The sequence below is a fragment of the Tachypleus tridentatus genome, chromosome 13 (assembly GCF_004210375.1).
Source record: "Tachypleus tridentatus isolate NWPU-2018 chromosome 13, ASM421037v1, whole genome shotgun sequence".
Classification (NCBI taxonomy): Eukaryota; Metazoa; Arthropoda; class Merostomata; order Xiphosura; family Limulidae; genus Tachypleus; species Tachypleus tridentatus.
In genome coordinates, this window is record NC_134837.1 from 44793965 (window position 1) to 44814361 (window position 20397).

The 20397-nt window shown below is 31.8% G+C and overlaps 1 pseudogene across 1 annotated transcript in view; it reads right to left on the reverse strand.

The window, feature by feature from the left end:
- LOC143240314 (irregular chiasm C-roughest protein-like) overlaps positions 1-20397 on the reverse strand; it is a 75428-nt pseudogene that overhangs the window by 3094 nt on the left and 51937 nt on the right. The window contains exons 11-14 of the transcript XR_013021710.1: positions 14432-14553; positions 6004-6178; positions 5035-5145; positions 2827-3041 (exon numbers count right to left, since the gene is read on the reverse strand). The product of XR_013021710.1 is annotated as an irregular chiasm C-roughest protein-like (transcript). The remainder of the gene's footprint in view (positions 1-2826; positions 3042-5034; positions 5146-6003; positions 6179-14431; positions 14554-20397) is intronic.

Here is a 20397-nt window from a genome sequence, read left to right on the forward strand (position 1 = left end):
ATAGTGGGAAAACATAAAAACAAAAACAAAACCAAACCGGAGTTGCATTTGAATTACAAGATTTGAATGGAAACTATCAACTACAAGGGAAGTAATAACTGATTAATCTTTCTTTTCGACCCCCAGTGGCTCAGCGGTATGTCTGCGGACTTCCAACGCTAAAAACCGGGTTTCGATACCCGTGGTGGGCAGAGCACACATAGCCCGTTGTGTAGCTTTGTACCTTTGTGCTTAATTCAACAGCTTTCTTTTCATTTTATTGAAAAATAACCGGTTACTCAAACAAAATTTACCCTACACTGCATTAACTTTATATAACAAATGATTTGGTTAAGTACTCAAATATTTTAAATAAAAGAAGAATTCTACAAATCATGGGGTAGACATTACATGTTTTAATTGGATTGCCCTGGTTTTTAGTTTCTAGAATTTTATTTAAAAATTAAAAATAACGCTATATGAAAGAAATAATTCTAACTAAGAGTGTGTTGTTAAGAAAGTAAATACCATAAAAAGACATGAAATTAATTTCCATAAGAAAAATACAAGAAATTACCTGATGACCAAGAGTAAGATTAGAGTAGAAGTTCAAAGCAAAAACAAAATGACTCAGGTGCTTTTCCAATTAATCATTGTTTTATAAATTGTTATACTTAACATTTTTTCTGTATTTGTTACCGTATTCGTCTAGCAAATCTGTTGTCAACATCTGGTCCATCTTAATGACTAGAAGTTGAAACAACGTTTATCTTAAATTATTTTTTAAAGATTGTTTTTTGATGCTTGTATCATCAAGAAGTTATTTGCTAAGGAGAACAAAACAGAGCTAAGTACTATATGTTAACACACTGATATAACATCTTGGGAGAAAATAGTTACAGATTGGACAACATTAAATACCATTAGCACATGAATTAAACAAATTGGAACAAATTTCGTGGAATACAGTTATCTCTTTATCTATAGGCCAGGCGAGGCCTAGTGTTAGTCGTGCACAATTATGAGTCTGAGGTAGCACGGTTCAAATTCCGTTGCCGCAAAATCGCCCTCCGCACGTTGGGATCCTTGTTGCATGTGTTGCGAGAGGACGGTTGAATCTTACTCTTCAACAGTTTGTAATAAGGAATGGTTAGTTGAAATAATCCTTTCAGAGGCTTGCACTATTATGCGATAGAAACATACTATGTAACTACATGTGTATATTTTCGAGAATTAGACAAATATATTAATAGTCATACAGTTATGATAAGGGACCGGCATGGCTAGGTGATTAAGGCACTCTACTCATAATCTGAGGGTCGCGGATTCAGATCACAAAGGTACACGTAAGCTATCTGCGTTAGCCGTCCCTAATTTAGCAGTGATAGAGTAGAGGGAAGGCAGGTAGTCATCATCACCTACTGCCTACTCTTAGGCTACCCTACTACAACAAATAGTGGGATTGGTCGTAATATTATAACGCCCTTACGGTTGAAAGAGCGAGCATGTTTGGTGCTGTCACTGTTACCATTTTCATGAGTTTAGTGTTTCTGCCCTCTTTCTTATGAAAATTATTTTTGGAAATGATTAAAGTAGCAGGGGATACATTTGAAAATACTTCATAGGAAATATAAAAAAATAAATTAATTACGAGAAAATATCTTTGAATCTAAAATACTATTTGCTGCCTGCAATTAATTGTGACAGTTCCTTCTAACATCATAACTGAAATGTTGATGAAAAGCACAATAATGAACAGTAATACTTATTCCCAAGTTAGCAATCGGATTCCAAAAATTGTAAGAAACTTGAACTAACAGAAGTACTGTGTGATAACATACAATGGAAATAACACATCAAATCCTAATAATGTGACAAAGATTTGATGTTTGATACCTGCAATGAGTACAACGCAGTTAGCTTGTTATGAGTTACTCTCTTAATGATTAAGTATGCTTTACCTGGCTTGTGCCAGAATTTCGGTGTTCAATCAATAGTGTGATCAGTGAAGCATGAAACGCGTAACTGCAAATAAAACAACCTTAATACCGTCACGTGAAGCTTTAATTTATATATCAAGTTCGTGATTAGTTCATTTTTACTTTTTGTACTTATATATATGTATGTGGGTGTTTTTGATTTAATGTGAATAAGATAGTTACTTTTGGCCTTTCTAAGCCCACATTAATGAAAACATAAGATATATATATATCAAGTTGTGCTTTTTTTAGTGTTTATAACCAACATCACCAATACGTACACACAATAACAATTCTCTCAATTTATATCCAATACAATTTATAAAAGTAGCATTTGACATAAATGACTTATTTTGAAAGCCATACTTAGCAATATTCAAATTTTAAACCTCTTCAAAGTAAGTAAAACACTTTTTAGAGCATCACGAAGAGTCGAGTAAGCTTTTGATAACCACAGCCGCTATAAAGCCACGATGGAACGGAAGTGTTAATACTATATTTGGATATTGTTTGGTGTATTGTAGGAAATGTGACGTCACGAAAACTAATCGCTTTTCGGAATGATATATAACAATTTTTTACGACTGAGCCTTTTGCAAGGAAAACTACGCTGTAGAGCTATTGGCAGTGTTCAAGGCGTCAGCTAGAATATAACTGAACGTAGCGAGATGGACTGTAACGCCGTGGTGAGCTTTAGAATATTTTAATATAAGATACTCTTTCTTTATTTTAACGATCTTTAGATATTTATTTGAAAAAAAAAAAGGCAGAATTTTGACAAGAAACAAAATATATACATGTAAAACCGCTTACTCTTTGGGATTTAAAATGTATACTTGTACTATTAAAATTAAACGTTACGTTTTACCAAGGCTGGAGGAAAAACAGGATCTGTATATTCGACCGGTGATTTATATAGGTCATTTACGTCTCGTGCTCGGCTGACGTCACTTCTGTTATCCCAGCCTGGATCATTACCGTTAGATACTGACGACGTAGTGTGAACTTCAGCTTTTAACTCTGAATCACCAGTTGATGTTGTGTCTGAGTGCTTGGCCTTGTTTCGAGATTCAAGTTTTCCAACTGTTGAATTCAGGCAAAATAAGCATATTATGCAGCTTATTTTAAACTTCAGTTCGAATAACATGTAAACGCAAAGCAATATATTTTTTTTTAAAATATCGAATAAAATTGAACTGTGATTTAAAGAAGGCAAAATGATTTTCTTACCTTTTATCTTAGTTCATTAAAATAAAATTCTATTGGTAATTATATTGGCATCTAAATTTAGAAGAAAAAAAAGTATTAAAATCCAGAAATCTAAAATGGTAACGAGAAACGTAATTTTAATTATTTTTCTTTCTATTACGATAATATTGGATGACCATCGTTATCTATTCATTTGTAAATTAGAAGTGGATCCATAAAGATGAATATCAGTGTTATTCTAGAAACCTGAAACTTTCATTCCATTTATCGAATATTAAAATGGTGTGTTGATAACCAGATATATCACAAAAGTTAGTCTTTCCTCAATGAATATCAAAACATTTAACAAAAAACACAAAACTAATTGTAGAATGATAATTAATTTCTTTCACCAATGTTGTGCTAAAAGTAACATTTAAAAATAACGATTTTATCAGAAAAGCTAAAGCACTAAGAACAATATAATTGTTCGATTATTAAGAAAAAAATGTTTAGTGTTTTACTCATCTACTCATAGTGAAAATATTATAAACTACATGCAACAGGATAAAATTAAATGTAGCTATTTTTGTGAATAAATTTTCAACATCCTGTACAATTATTAAGTAACTGAAAGAAATTTTATGTTAAGCATTTTAGCTTCTATCGCGTAGAATTCTTAAGGGGACGAGTTAAGTTATATCTAATGGAAATATTTTGAACATTCTTGATTAAACTTTACTTCTTTTAAAAAAGCACTATTTACAAATATTTTATTAGCATAACATCTTTATCAAATTACGATAAATTGTTTACTAGAATGATGTGACGAGTATTGTATATTGATTGATAAAAATATATCAAGAGAGGTTCTGTTAGTGTGTACAAAGATCATGATTGCTTTATAAAATTATTTTTTAAGCTGTAAAAATAAATTTTATTAAAATTAAAAAAAATACTCTTAAAGGGGTCTTTCTAAAACTTTTTTCGAAAGCAGTGTTTTGTGCCTTTTTACAGAAATTAGAATACCGAGAGCTACTTACAATATTGAGAGTCTTATCAGCAATAAGATGAAACGAGTCTTAGTAATTTGGAAAAAAATAAGCCATAATTTCTTTGAGGAATATAATTTTCCACCTAATATAAATAGTAATATTTCTAATAAATTTTGTTTTGAAGCAGATATTTTCATTTACATAAGTTATGAATTGTTGATAAAAATGCTAGTTATTTATCGTCACCATTTAAATATTTTAAAATTTGTTGTATCATGTAAAGTAAGCCAGGAATATCAAAGGTATTTCAAGGTAAGTTGGCCCAATTTAACCCAATAATATTTCCTTTTTGTTTATTAAATGATGCTGTTTAGCATCATCTGAATCATTCTTCAAACATAATTCATGTCAACACATGTTCCATATTTCTGAACTATAACTAAAACACATCTAAACATCTGTAGTGATCCAATTTCCTAGACACCTAGACATACAATGCGATCTTGAGAATTGACTCTAGGCCTAATTCTTTATTTTGATTTGTTACGGTTGTCAAATGATTGGTACGTTATAAAAATAAGTGTAATGTGAAGAACCAAAGTAAAATTTTTGAACTTTAGAAAGGTGCATAAAGAAAAATACGGGCAAAAATGAAATGGCTTGAATAGGTTGTTTTGAACTGACTGTAAGAAAGAAACTAACACAATTTCTAAAACAGCAATACTTTGAGAACCAGACATTCTGTCGGACTTAAACATGTAAGCTGATACTCATTTCTGAAATATATCAAAACTATTACAGAGGACAAAAGATAAAATATTAATTTTGAAGACATGTTTTTTCTTGACATGAAATCATAATATTAATACAGTCAGGCGAATGTAAGAACTCACTTTTAGCTGGTGATTTTTTCCTCAAACATAAAATTACAACAGCTGTAACTGACACCACAAAAACGATCCCTCCTGTTGCCCCAGCAATTATGATTAAAGTCGGTATACTCTCTGAAAATATTATTTGATAAGAAGATATTTTAAATAGCTCATGAAACATGTGAAACTTTTAACAAAATTAGTCTCAGTAATAATTTTTCTTACTTTAAATTTAACTGTATGATTCATATTCAACAAAAAACTTTTAAAATTATTTTGACTACAAGACATTTTTTGATATATTCACATCCCTAGTCAATGAATCATACAGTTGAAGATTTATTTAGTTTAAATGACGTTGCATTTTTTAAAATGCTCTCGACATTTGAAAACAGTAACATGTTTTATATTTAATAGTAAATTCAGAGATGAGTTTCATAATAAATGAGGTTCAAGAATAATGTCTATGATTTAGCTACTTAAATTAAAGGGAATTTGGTAAATAGAAAATAAGTAAGTTGGTAAGTTTTGAAAATAGTTGTAGCATTACATATTATTTAACATTTAAGGAAAGGTAACTTGCAATATAAAGCAGTAAGAAGCTATTAAGTGTAATTTGGAAATATTATAGCGTTACAAACAAAGAAACTTTAATTTTCGTTTTTCTAGTTTGCTTTTCTACGCATTAAGTAAAAGCAATTTCACATTTTAAGTAAAACATTAACTGTCGTTACGTTATACACAGTTGCTTTATTTAAATTACCAGCTTTTGACTAGCTAAGGAACCGAAAACCTCATAGATATAATTAAAATATAATAAATCATAAACAATACCAACTAATTCAGCAACTATACTTTTATTTCATATTTAATCACAATATGCATTTAAATCCCCCATGGTGGGTGTATCACAAATAGCCCATTGTGTAACCTTGTGCACAGCAAGAAACAAATAAATGAGGTAAAAGAAATAGTATTAAACAAACTCACCTTGTTTTTTCAAGTGAATTAAAACACTGTCACGGCCATATCCATTCCATACAGAACAGTTATAAAGACCGAAATCATCATTTCGAGCCTTATGAATAATAAGAATATTTCTTATACCGTCTTCAAGAGGTTGTGTAACTATTTCATAACCACGAGAGTTGTCTATGTCCAAAATCTGACAAAAATAATTTCACAAGTTGGTAATCCATAAAAGTTCTTAATTAACATGAATCAATAAATGTGGGTCTAAGTTTATCAGCACGATATAATGTATAGTGAGAGTAGTTAAACATTTTGTCATTGAAAACTAAAACAAAAAATTACGTTGAATAACATAAAATATTTTAGTTTGCACTTTTTGATAAAGTTACCAGATACCGTGGAACATTTAGAAACAAAAATTAAGGTTTCACTTAGTATTGTTTGTTAGCTTTCTGTCTTAAAAACGAGGAGAATATAGGGAGTTAATCACACTTTGTATGGAAGATAAATATTAACAGAATTACAAGGAATGCCATCTGTGGTATTACAAATGGCACATTTAGTGCCTACATAAAGTTCAGAAATCTGTATATTTAATAATGTAGTAATGTCATGAATAGATATATGGCTGAAGAAATGCTTCACATTACTTTTCGAGAAAAGATTATCAAACATTGCAGAACACAAACTTTCTGAAAAGAAGACTTCAGCTTTCTTCTTGGAAATATGAAATGTTATACGATACAGCGTTTCGTACAGCCAAGAACTGTAAAGCCACACGCTAAGTCATTCTCTGTGAGTGCTACGGTTAAGAAAGATAATTTTTTTTTTCGAAAATACATTGTGACGAATCTGAACATGTTTCTAGCACCGTTAATAGTATAATAAATAAGGATTTAACGTTGATGCCAACAAGCCTAAATATTCACAAACTTTTATCCACACCTTGAAATTAAAGAAAACTTTCGTGATAAAGATAGTTAGAGAAACTGAATTCATGACAATCTCGTTCAACCACACAGACGTATCAAGGTATAGCCTTATTAGGAGAACGACGTTTCTCTTGGAATAACTTTCGTGTTGAATCTGGTTATTATAATTGTGTACTATTATTGCCTAACAAGGAATAACATGAACATATTTTATTTCTTCATAGCTCATATAAACACTGCAGTAACCTTTGGACTAATACAGCTGTGTTTTCTTTGTGTCCAAATAAAATAGACGGTCTTACATCAACTGATTCATATTGGAAATAGACTGTTGTTTTGCTTGTTTGTTCAGCTATATCCAGGTCTGGTCCGAACTACTAACAAACGTCTGTTTCTCACATGTTTTTTTTTTTATTTAAGTACGAAGCTACAGGGAGGGCTATCTGTGCTCTGCCCTCCATTCGAACATCCTTTCCCGGAAAAGGCTGAGACATTTAATTCAATTTAATTTAATTTAACTGTAACTTCCCCCTAGTGGTAATGCACTGTTGAATGGTCGTTAATTTATTCTGAACGAAGTCAAATGTGCTAAACATTTGAATTTTGCGAAAAGCTACACGAGGGCTATCTGCGCTAACCGTCCCTAACTTAATAGTGTAAGACTAAAGGGAAGGCGGCTAGTCAGCACCACCCACCGCTAACTCTTGGACTACTTTTCTACCAACGAATACTGAGATTGAAAGTAATTTTATAATGCCTCCACGGCTGAAAGGACGAGCATGTTTAGTGTGACGGATATTCAGCCCACGGCCCTCGGATTACGCAGATGAAAGATTGTAAACATAATATTGTGAATACGAGCAACTTATACTCACCTTAATTCATATTAGATATTTTAAGTGAGGCACTTAAGCAATACGATTTTATTTCCTGTTTCGATTACACTGCAACGTTAAAGTAACAGATGAACATCTTAAAGTAAAGAAATATAACACACAAAGCGTGTGTTTTTTATTTTATTTGGATAATTTTTTCTCATAGAATATTTAACAATACAGTGAATGTGGAGGTCGAAAGATATAGATAGTTTGATTAAACTTAATTGGAGTACCTATCGTCTTTGTTTTCTAGAACTATGTGGTAGCATTTTAAACAATTTTATCTCTTCACCTGTTATTCATGTATATGAAATTTTAGTAATATTTGAATTTTCAAATCTTGTATAAGAAGTTATGTGTCTTAATTAATGCTTATACTTTCTGTTGATGAATTACTTAAGTCTGACACCAATGCGCTGCGAAGAAACGAAACTGTAATTAAAAGAGGAAGGAAACAGCAACAACAACAAAAAGAGATTAGACTAAGAAGACAAACGATTATTCGATAATTTATAAACATTTTGTCTGTCATAAACACTGGTCCATTGTAACTAATTTCGTATCATTTTAGCAATTTTCGATATGATTTTAGAGTTCAATTTTCTAAATAAAATACGGAAAATATATGGCTGTTTATTTCTTGATGCTGGCACCATCTGCTGGATAATCAACCAACAAACAATACATTGAAAACACTGTCTTTCTCTGATGTGCTTAAAAAAAACAATCAGTTTTATTACAAACATCACAAGTTCTTTTCAAACAATTCAAGTTTATTATTTTAAAAGAAATAATATTTGACACGCTGCCATCACGTGAAACATGTTTACTTTAAATGTTATAGAAATTCGATTAATTAGTCTTGAAATATATTATGCATATCAATTAAACTCGGCTTTCCTGTTCTTAGCTCAGTCTAGTGGAGGCTGTCTGTTTCATGCTATATACTAAAGATTTAGACAAATTAGTTTATCAACTGTTGAAAATGTAATTAGCCTTAAATCTCAAATTGTTCTTGTTTAAAAATAGTATTTAAATAAAAAAAACATTACATTTATTATGGGCAAAGAATATATACTACTATAATACGACTATAATAGACCATTATCTTTTAGTCTGTTATAACAACGATTTACAGTGACTGTCTGATATAAAATATGGCGTAGGACGTAAAATCTGTTTATTATAAAGTACATCATCAAATTAATAGCAGTTTACTAATAAAAACATCACAGTGACCCAAATACTAAATAATATCAGTAAAATATGAATTAAATTAGTTCTGAAGTAAATATAGTTTCTTTATTTTCTGAGTTATGTCAGGTTTTTTTGTCTTTGGATAGGTTTTTGTGATCCATTACCGGCTCCATTTTAATACAAGCATATTTAAAACCTAGCGTGTTTCAATTACATTATATCAGCAATCAGTGTAACATTTTGATAATTACTTTCAATGTATATGATTTACGGTCATACTTTGGTTATTCTGTAATGAAATTAAGATAATGAAAAATAATCACCGCTGGGGTCGTTTGCAAAATACTCTAGATAATTCGTAACGTGTTATATTTTACATATGATACTTTCTAAAACCATTATGAGTTCTTAATTGTTAATAGAATATACAGAGAATATAAGGAACACAGGCTTGATAGGGTTATATATGTGATCTAATGTCTTAACATTTAAGAATAATAGTTAATAAAATTACTAAGATAAATATTTCTAAGATAACCTTAAGTGTGATTAAAACAGATTTACAGATTAAATAGAGAAACATTTTACGGATTCTGAAATAAGCTAGACAAATATATAGGTCTTACAATTTAAGTCTCTTATTCTACAAAAGCGATAAAGAAGTTCATTACATTGTAAGATGTATTTATATAGCTTTATGTTGCTTATTCTTGTAACACTTTCATGAGATAATCAAGCATTCATTATGAACATGAAGAAAAGTGTTGTTTAGATAAAAGTTGTTTTTAAGTTTTCACCTTTAATAGATAATTTTGGATTAATTATAAACCACGCTGCTACTAAACGTTTATTTGGACATAGCCCTATCATTTAGTGATATTTGACTTAGTTTCAGAGGTGAACTTTGTCTTAGTCTTCTGAGCTAAAGCCTTTATGAGGTCGTGTTCAAAAACAAGTAAACAAACAAACATGAGTACAAATACCCAGAAAACTTTAATTATAAGGTACTGTTATGCTTAAAATACCAATATTTAAATACTTGTTGGTCAAAAAATTATATATAGAAATCAAAAAGTTGTCTTTTAAATCAGTGCACATTAATAAGATAAAAAGGATCTTGAACTGAATTAAAAAACGATAACCCATATCAATCCATAGCCTTAATACATATTATATATAGTTCATAACCGTGCCGTGTTTGTAGTTACACTGGAGAAATCTTAAGTGATTTGGGGTAATTTGATTTTGTAGAGTTAAAAATGTTGTCAGAATTTGTCCCTCACCTTTCAGTGTTATATAAAATGTTTGGTAACTTCAAATATTGACTATGTTGCACTGATAAAAACTTTAAAATACATTGTTCATGTATGTCATTTATTCTTGACATAATTGTAGCTAATTGCTCTACTTTAGCTTCATTCTCATGCTCATCTGCTCCACGAAACCTTCACGTGCTCAGATTGCTAGAACTTTCGAGAAATCCCTCGACTGACAATAAAAAGTGCAGAATCAGACACCTCTTTTTCAGTTGCCTCTCATTCACTCAGTTGGTCACTTAGTCTCGCTTCATACACAGCCAAAACAAAGACCAATTTTCTTCCTCGCATCATAATGCGATATAATCAAATTCTACAAGACTTTGTTTTTAAAATCTTTTACAAAATCATTTGAAATTTTGGTTACCTCCAGTTCAAGTAAAGTCCGAAAGTACAAAAATCATCCAAACAGTTTCTGTTACATTTATAGAAAATATTTTACAGTTTCACGTAGGAAAAAAAAATCACATAAGAGGTACAGGTAATATGCTACCAATATTTTGAATGTAAAACTGGTGACCAATAAAACACTGGATTCCATTTCTGTGTTATACAGTTTGCCCATTTGTCTTGATACAGTGGTTGAATAAGAAGAGAACAATATGTCATTTGTATTTCTTATGATTTGGTGTAAGCCCAAATATTGTCTATCTGATTATTATTTTTGCATGACTACTGTTTTTGGATACTCAGGTAAAACTAAAGAGTACATTAAATATCCAGCTGTTGCATCTGAAATGAAACCAGTATCTAATACGGATGGACTTCCAGTGCCACATCTACCAGCAAATTAGAAAATGGAAGAGTTATCCTGTGAAGAAGACAAGGAATCGTCTTCATTAGTAAGTCTGTACCTGTGGCACTTCAACATAAACTGCCTCACCTGGTCACACAGGAAGAGCTAAATGATTCCTTATTCGTGACTTGTCTTTACTAAAGCAGCATGGAAAAACTTTTTGACTGTCGTTTTCAGCTGTGGAATTTATTATTTCCAGGAACAAGAGTGTTAATTTATCATAATCGCCATCAAAGTTTTGCTTCCCATTATAGCATACAAGATGCGTTGTGCTTTTGTACAAATGTTTATGCACTAATGGAATAATTAGGTAATGAACATCATCTCCAAGAAGGGAGACTTTTTATAGAGTCGTCTAAAAGTCGTCTGAAAGCTAAACTTTTGAATAACAGGAACACTAAGTCATCAATACCGTTGCTCACGCTGTGAATATGAAAAAGTTACCCAAGCATGCAGAATAAAGCATGTAATCACCACAGATGGAGCAAATGTGATAGTTTAAAATATATTTCACTAGTGCTTGACCTGCAGAATGGGCTTCCCAAACATTGTTATTTTTTGGGTCTCTAGGGCTGTCGAGATGAAAAAAACTATTCCAAAGAGAAGGAATGACCATTGAGAGAGAATTACATACCAGGAAAAAAGGAATATTGAGTACCATCCTATAGTGAATTCTCAAAATGTGTTTCTGCTTCCATTTCTTATTAAACTGGGGTTCATGAAGATTTTTATAAAAGATGGTAACGGTTTCAGATATTTGCCTGAAAATATTCCAAAAGTAAATGATGCAAAAGTAAAAGGAGGTATCTTTGTTGGGCCAAAGATTTGGGAAGTACTGATATATGATGATTTTGAAACAGTACTCAATCAGAAAGAGCTGCTTCCTGGAAATCATTCCAACTAGTTGTCAAAATATCTTAGGAAGTCACAGAGATGAAAACTATATTTTAATGATAAAGGATATGATCGAGAACTATAGGAAAATGGGTATAAAGTGTCACTAAAAATGCACTTTTTACACTTATGAGTCTTTCCAAATGAACTAGGTACAGCGAGCGATAAGTATAGTGAGCGCTTTCACCAGGGCATTTCTATAATGGAACAGTGATATCAAGAACCACAGAATTGCGATTATGGGAAATTACTGTTAGTTCTTACAGCGTGAAATTGAGAACGTACACAAAACACAAAAGGCGCAAAAAGAAATGCAGATATATTGTAACAAAAATATAATCCCATGATGAAAGATTTGAGCACAGTTTGAATGTATTTTCATTATATAATCGTATTACACTCATTGCTTTTTTGAACTAGAATTAATATCATGAATTATTTTTGAACATTCTTAAATGTAATTCTCAATGAATAAATAGTTATTAAAGAAAAAAAGTTCTTATTTTCCAGATATGTAAGAATATTTTGAATAAATCGAAAACTGGAGGAGTTTGGTAATTTCCAGTATGATATCTAGAACCAGCATCGTATTATTAATTAGAAGCAGTTTAATTTTTTTTTCTAGTAGTAAAGGCAGATACTTATTTTTGCTGTCCGGCTTTATTGCTATAGTAATATTACACGTTTAATACTTTATTATTTCGATACTCCACTGTATTTTTATTATCTGAACAACCAAATGGTTCATCTCAAGTAAGGTATTAAAAATACAATGCTCCCAGTATATTTGAATACACACAAACATTTAGGTTGGAAATATATGAGACTAGCAGTATTCAATTAGTAAAATAAATAAAAACAAAACATTGAGAACTAACATTGTCAAAGTATGTGTATTACTGTGCAGTTTTATACTTTAAGGTATTTTAAATATTCACAGATTGAACCATTTCTCTATTTCTTCATTCTTCAAGTCTAACGTGTTGTATTACATTAACACGTAGCTTTGTTTGTTTTTGAATTTTGCACAAAGCTACTCGAGGACTATCTGCGCTAGCCGTCCCAAATTTAGCAGTGTAAGACTAGAGGGAAGGCAGCTAGTCATCACCACCCACCGCCAACTCTTGGGGTACTCTTTTACCAACGAATAGTGGGATTGACCGTCACATTATAACGCCCCCACGGCTGGGAGGGCAAGCATGTTTGGTGCGACCGGGTTTCGAACCCGTGACCCTCGGATTACGAGTCAAACGCCTTAACACGCTTGGCCATGCTGGGCCCAACACGTAGCTAACACTGAAACGTTGGACAATAAACGAAATGCACTTCGGTCTGTTACTTAAGAAACTTTTTTTTATTCGCAGTTAAGACTCACGTCATTTTCAAGTGTTGAGAAGAATGCTCTAACTGAATGTCTCATAAGCCATCGAACAATCTAAATTTTTTTTAAGAACCAAAAATGAACAAAATTGAGAGTAGAAGAAACTCAGTTTACCAGTAAACTTAAACCGAAATTTAACGAGCAAAACAGTGAGGTTTGTCTAAAGTTGTATTAAAGTATTATAATATTCATAAACTGAATTGTTTCTCTGTTTCGTGAGGTCTTTATCCAAGCATATTGGAAATGGTAGAATCTCAAAGAAGAATTACAAAACTCCAAAAACGTAAAACTTTATAAAATAAGAAATAGGTAGATCTGAATACATTTGAAACAGTAGAGAATAAGTGCAAAGATTTGTGTTTCTACTGTGACATAGCACATTTTATCGATCATTTGTATTTACTATCTCGACTTGGATGAACTAACCAACTTAAAATAGATACATTTTTGGTATTTCGAAAGCAGAATTCTATGATATTTGTCTTGTATCACTAAATGGTCTATAACATTTTGATGCAGAAATAATTTTTTTTTACACTTCTGACTCTTAGTTTACGAAACATTACTTTCTAGACGCTGACGTTACAACATTCCTTAAGTATTTGATAGTATATATTTAAACAAAACAGGTAAGCTATTTTGATATTTACTTTAATAGTGTTATTTAGTTTCTCATTTAATATTCTTAATTTCAGTTTAAAAGAGTATATGGAATCCTGAACTAGGATATCTGGCTTTAGTGAAGGCTCATTTTATAAATATTAAGGAATAAAAGAAAGAAGGTATTCCTTATCACTTATCCGGCTGTGTTGTAATAAACTGTAAAGCAGTCGTATGAAAACTTATTACGCGTAATTGTCCCACATCACTGAGAGGAATGCATAACACTAGATATCTGAGCTAGCCTCTCGTTAGTTCTGAATTACTGTATTGTGATTTGAAATATTCCTTGCGTATACACTTTGTGACTCGTCCTTTGTATAACATGGTTTCATGTGTTTAAGAACACCTTTGTTAAGCTAATACAGACATCCATGGCACATATAAATTACCTGCGAATTCTTAGTCCAGATGACTCGTGAGGGTTGGGGCACGGACTTTATCATGCACTCCACTTCTACAGTTTCTCCTTCGTTCCCAAATTGGTTCTTCGTTGCAGTAACAATAGGTGGTCCTGTCGTACGATTAAGATATGTTAGTACTGTGTCGACAGAGGAAGTTTAAGATATTCTTTAATCCGAAGTTTACTACATTAATATAACGAAGTAACTCTGGTCCACCAATAATTAAATTTTTTTTAGAGTCATATTGTATAACAACATATTTTCATTACTGTATAAAATCACTTTAGTTTCAAATCTGCTTCTTAGAAAACATAACATGGGCATAAGATCAAATTGAAGAAATCATAAACACTCTTTTGGTAAATAAATTAATTACAGGTATTTTGTATTTGTTAAGATAATAAAACAGAATAAAAACATTTGAGTAATGTAACTGAGCTATTGAAACTTTCAGCGATTCATAAAAACGGTCTCGCTTTCGGATATTGAATTGTCATAACATGTGCACTCTTTTACAACAGAACATTTTTCATGACAGTAAATATAATTTTCAAACAAACTGAAAAAAAATCGTAAGCGCTTTATCCACAGTTGTTTTCGTCTCAAAATTTAGCCTTCAGACTTTTCAAACATATAATATAAATGCAATTATAGAGAATCATTCATAAACCTACTGGTCTAAAAGTACGGTGGCTTAAAACTCTTTTCAATTCCAAGAAAATCTCTCTAGTGAGAACACAAAAACGTTATTTACGTGGAAGCTAATGCTCTATATTTACTTCTCTGGAGGTTAGCTGATAATACTGTGCTTGGATTCCGAATTGTACCACTCATTTTCATATTTACTGAAACTGATAAATCAAAAGTTCTTATTTTGTTACAAAATGTACATATATATATTACTGTATGTTACAGTATCAGCATTTAACGAATGTTATTTTAATACTGACATAAGATTAGAATATTTTTATTAGGATCGCTCTCAGCTCATGCTTAAACAAAGTTAATGTACTTTAATGACTTAGCAATCTGGTTACAGTTATGTGCCAACAATACTGTAGTGTATTTTGTGGGACACTATTTCAAAAACCTTGATGCGTCATTATATATGTTTACAGACGCTCTAAATGTACACCTGTGACGACGGACATATTATAGTGTCTCCCAAGAAAGCACAAAAAAAAAAAAGCGAGATATAAAAAAGTTGGCAAGGAAAGGGTCCAGAAATAACTGTAGTCTCAACTTTCGTCTTGGAAGCTGGTTGACTTAGTATGGTTAATACAGCTAGTTGACTTAGTATGGTTAATACAGCTGGTTGACTTAGTATGGTTAATACAGCTTATTGACTTAGTATGGTTAATACACTAGAGCAAAGAACTACTAAGTTCAAAGAATTTACGTCTCCCTGAGAAAGTGCAAATAAATCAAACAAATAAATGTTTATTTATGTGTTTATCCTTTTTTGAGGGATGAGCGACTAGGGTGGAATAAATAGTGTAATAATGAAGAATTAAGCACTCTGTCATTTATTTTTATTAATGAAAATAGTGCGCAATTATTACAAAACACACAACATTTCTCGTCACTTAATTCGCTTTTTGATTCATTCAAAAATAGAGGGAACGGCCAATAAACATATTCGTTAAAGGGGGAGCGTGGATGACAAAAAATTGGAAAAGACAGGTATAAAAGATAACTTAAACGTATTATATATATATTTTCTAAAAACTCATTAGTTAGAAAACATAAGAGAATACGTTACAACGTGTAAATCATGCTACACTTGCCAGGACTCATCAGTCTGGCATGGCCAGGTGATTAGGTCGCTCGACTGATAACCCGAAGATCGCGGTTTCAAATCCTCATCATACCTAACATGTTTGCCCTTTCAGCAGTGAGGGCGTTATAAATGACGTCAATCCCACTATTTGTTGGTAAAACAGTAGCTCAGGAGTTGACAGTGGGTGGTGCTCTCCCTCTGGTTTTATACTGTTAAATTAGGAATGGCTAGGGCAGATAGCCCTTGTGTAGCTTTGCGCGAAATTCAAATAAAACAAGAGTTCATTAGACCTGTTGGTATAGGGCAAACATAACCCATGCACTATATATATATATATCATACACTCTCATAGACGTTAACAGTTCGGATCTGAATCAGATTAAGCGAGTTTACTGTAATTATTATCAATTTTAAGTAATTCACAAGTCATATTTAAGTTAGAGCTATATCTTAGGAGATCAGAGCCGAACTGGAAATTATATTTAATTTAACTGTAAGAGATTCGAGAATTTCATGTAGGACGTTTGAGAATTTGGTAAATTCAGACTAAAAAGCATGCCGCTTAGTTAATTTTTAATTCAAACTAAACCTATAAATAACATATAGGTGATAATGGTTAGGGTCTTAAGAGTAAGGAAATAAAAGCTTTGAGATCATTTAAATGGTAAAACTGCAGAAATTATCGGGTTTTAAAAATTTTTCTTTTCATAACTCCAGTAATGCTAGAAAAATCGTCTGGTATGGTATAAAATATAATTTGTATTACAAAGCGACTTGTGTCTTTCATATAGTGTTCCTTCTACTTGTTTTGCTTCTTGATGGGTCAACAGTAATTTCACAGACTTACAACGTTAAAATCCTGGGTTCGATTCCCCGTGTTAAACACATCAGACAGCTCACTATGGTTTTGTTCTATAACAAACTTCTACCCGTTCTCCTTTTCGTACGTGACGAAAGTTTTCAAACTTTCGGACCTCTAATCACCACGAAACTTTCAGAAGTACTTGTTACGCTGCATAAAGAAATCCTAAACTTCTTTCAATTCGTTCATTTTCTCAATGTTACGAGCTTTACAGCAATTTTGATATTCGTTCTTAGTGTTGTCGAATGACGCACACGCACGCCGTCCAGCCATCTTTGAGACGCTAATGAAACAAATTCCACGCCTGGCGTGGGTAGCTTTGCTAGTATCTAATAAAGTCCTTCCCGTTGATGATTGAGTTACTTTAATGACTTCTCTCTACCAGAAATAAAATCATCTAATGATCTACTTATAATAATGACAGTTTCAAGTGTTAATTGGTTTAGAGGCTTTTAACTGTAATTTTATGTAGATGATCAATGCAATTGAACTTGGAAAGTGAATATCACATTCAAATGGGAGTTTCGTATAGAGAGAGATTGAAGTTTCACGCGCAATATTTCATCATTTTAGTAAACATTAAAATATCAATATCTAATTTAAATTCACTGTTTTAATCGTCAAAAGCTTTGCAAACATTATTATCAATCAAATTAATTGCAAAATTACGGTATAATTATAAACATTTAAAGGAGCTCAAATATAAATGTTGAATGAATACATCCATTTTACTGAAAGTAAAAATTCATTTAAGGTTTGACTTGTTTTTCGGACTCAGTTGTAATTATTATCTTAATTATTAGGAAAGATTACCTTTAACTTATATTTAAAACTATGATTCAAATCACATTTGCTATATGTGTTGAAGCAAAATTATTCTTGAGCTTTCCTTTATGAGTCATTTTTAATACCTGACTATCATTACCCTTAATTTTTCCATTGTATATTTCCCATAATCAGTGAAATGGGACTTTCAAGTTCAAAGAGAAACTCCTGTACCCAAGGAAACACGGAAGGACGAATGAGGGACAATGAAACTAGAAGTTTTCTTTCACTACATATGTATTTATAATGACGCTAATTACGTTGGCCGATTACTTGCTTAGCTTAACCTACGCTTTTATACAAACAAATTATTCAGTGAAAGAATGTAATTGTATAATTTTGAATGAATGAACGTACATAAAATTCTTTCATGTTTTAATTTGAGCAAAGACACGCACAAAATATTTTGAAGGAATGATTTAAAGTATTTGCAAAGTCTGCGAAAAATCAGTTGGACATTATCTTAAGTGGAGCTACGTTTCATAAGCCGAGCAACTAATCAAAAAAATTGTTGTTGTACCATTTGGTACTTTGCATTCCTAAGCAAATCAGAATTTTTAGAAAGGAGCATCCGTTAAATTCCTACTTCAGACGCCAGGATGAGAAACACCGTGACAGACAGCCAATAAAAACCACATTACGACTGTATAAGAGTTGATGCTATTTTAGAACAATCCTCGCCTCTCTTTTTTACATTACTTTTTTTCTGCAAACACAAAAATGTTCTTCACGTAAGAAAAAAACAAAACATGATAACACTGATTTAACAAGTTTTGGTGAACAGAAATAACAAATTGTAGATTTAACATTTCTTTATGATTCAATGAGTGTGACAATGTAAATAGTTATTTAGGCCTTTCAAACATAATTACAATGACATTTTTTAATCCTACTGAGTGAGTACTATACGTTACATATATAAACGTTGTATGGATAAAATAACTCTTCCTGTATGTCTGAAGGTGACGATTTTAAATTACCTGAAACTTCGTTTCAATTATTTTTTAAACCCACTTAATGGAATTTTACACTGTACAATGAAAGTAACTGTTTAATACAATATATGATATGTAAGTAAAAACACTCAGATCAAGTTTAGATCAATGTGTAATTTGTACACAAGCAAAACAAGATGTACTTCAGTAAACACAATGCAACATGTAATTTATCTCTTTGTGTTATTGTTTTGTATTTCGCGCAAAGCTACACTAGCTAGCTGTCCCTAATTTAGCAGTGTAAGACTAGAGGGAAAGCAGCTAGTCATCACCACCCACTGCCAACTCTTGGCTACTCTTTTGCTAACGAATAATGGGATTGAACGTAACATTATAACACCCCCACGGGTTAGGTCTAACTGAGATTACGAGTCGAGCACTCTAACTACCTGGCCATGCTGGGCCTTATCTCTTTGTCTTATGGAAGTTACAGTATAACATGTCACGCAAGTATGGCTCTTATTCTCGGAACAGTCTGATTTGAATAAGTGCACTAAATGATGTTTACTCGATTATCACGAAGAAGCTTTATTTAGACTCTATTACGGTCTTGGATATCAAATGAATATACGAGAGTATAGAAAATAGCTACTTTCATTTCGACAAAATAACTTACACCATCTTATATTATAATATTTTATCTTCATATGCATAGTAGATAGTAGAACATTTACATGACGTTAATTATGTAGTATATATATGGAAAAATGATAACATAATGTAATTACCAAATTAATCCTTAGTGTCAAACAAATGGAGCTAACGAATGGTTCCAGCTAAAAACCAGTTTCTGCTTTCAACGTTTTCATAAATATAAAGTAAATAACCGAGGTGTGAAGAAATGTCTACTTAGATATGAGTGATAAAGCAAATAATTATACTTCAGTTCGTTTGTGCTGAGTGGAATATTATTCAAGCTACTCGCGATATAAAAAAATAGTTAAATTAATTTAACACTCTGGGAATTATAAGAAATTCGTGCAGAAAGTTGTAGGCTAAAGAAATTTAATAATTTCACTCATAAAAACTTTATTTCGATATTTTAATATTAATTACATTCATTTGTTTTGGCTTATAGCACATATTTTATCTGTATGATAGTTTTATTTACGTCTATTTATCTCTTTCATATAACTTGGAAGGATATTTTAGATTTAAACAGTGATCCTATTAATCTGTAAGATGTTCTAATGCACAGAAATCTTTTACATCAGTAGGTTTTGTTTGAATTTCATCCAAAGCTACTCGAGGGCTATCTGCGCTAGCCGTCCCTAATTTAGCTGTGTAAGATAAGAGGGAAGGTAGCTAGTCATTACTACCCACTGCCAACTCTTGGGTTATTCTATTACCAACGAATAGTGGGATTGATCCTGACATTATAACGCTTCCACATCTGAAAGAGTGAGTATATTTTGCGTGACAGGGATTCAAACCCGCGACTCTTAGATTACCAGTCGTGTGCCTTAACCACCTGGCTATGCCGGGCCGCGTC